This window comes from Echinococcus granulosus (assembly GCF_000524195.1).
Source record: "Echinococcus granulosus chromosome Unknown EG_S00225, whole genome shotgun sequence".
Lineage (NCBI taxonomy): Eukaryota > Metazoa > Platyhelminthes > Cestoda > Cyclophyllidea > Taeniidae > Echinococcus > Echinococcus granulosus.
In genome coordinates, this window is record NW_020170605.1 from 67,179 (window position 1) to 68,562 (window position 1,384).

The window sequence follows — 1,384 nt, forward strand, 5'->3', positions numbered from 1 at the left end:
GCTTCTGGTTTATTTTCAATTACCTAGTCCACATGGCTTGTTCAGACTTTAGTGCAGTTTTGTAACTTTAATCTGAAGAAAATTGAATAACTAGGAATAAACTGCAAAATAGATTTCGAAATACTCATTTTCGGAAAAAACCTTAATAAATTCTGCAAAACAATACCCTCATTTCGACATTGCTTCTTTTCGAAATTGTATCACGGAAATCAAGTTTCTAACAGTCTTTAGCAGAGTCAGAGCTTGAAAGCATTATTGGTTATGCCAGAAAAAAATACCGGCTTTGTCTAAAGAAAATTGAAAGCGCCTCGTATAGACTTGATAGCCAATATCTTCATTCATAAAACTAATGATTACTGCTGTCGACTGTTTACCACAAGAAGGCAATGTGCTTACGTCAGGCGTTGGAAAATAGAATTTGCTCCTATTAAGAAGAATTCAAAGAGGAACCAGTGGATATCTCTACTGTGGCAGCTGTGCTGTTTATTTTCATCACAAGTCCCAGCAGTGACCTGAGTTGTGCGCTCAAACTGTAAACCAACGGCATCTCATAAGGTCAACTTACCGGAATAACCTTTACTGAACGATAACGTACTTTGATGGGTGAGTTATCGTGATGTGGACATCACCGTGGCGAAGCTGACGTGGCATTGTCTAGTGTGACACCCCCACTATCACAGAATTTAAAAAGGTTTCTAATACAGGTCAAGTGACTGACTGACCTCTTTGATTATCACCCCACCCAACTCTCCGACCAATGTTAAGAAAATTGGGAAATGTATGTCAAATTGTTCCAATTTCCCACCAGTAGGTGCACGTATTCGTGCGTTTCTTCTAAGTGGAGGGCAATTAACCGGAACGTCATAAATGTTACGACAAGTCACATCATAGGTGATTTTCTTCCTACCTTATGTACACAACCGCTTTCACAGACTAATTTTGCCAACAAAACTCGTTAATGACGCATGTATTCAACAAAGCAAGATGAATTCAGTAAAATTGTACGGAATAACTGAAAGTGGGTACCAGTTGGTGATTTGGAAATATTTGTAATCGAGACAAATTTCCCTGCTCCCCTAGGTGGTAGGCAAATGTAAAGAAAGCCAATTTAGAGATGCAATATTTGGCTCACCGCGGCATTACCAAACCTTACTAGCTGCAGTAAACAAAACTTCCTCCAATGCAGTAACGCAATTCAAGGATCATATTTTAGACAATTTTTGTTTAATGCAACAAAGTTTATCAAATATGCAAAACATAACGTGCACTCCACCATATTAAAGAATATCAAGTCCATTGTTGTGAAAACGAGGTAGATAAGGATTAATTCCCTGACGCGGAAATGGATGAGTGAGGCACTTCAGAGTAAAAGAGAAAAACAACT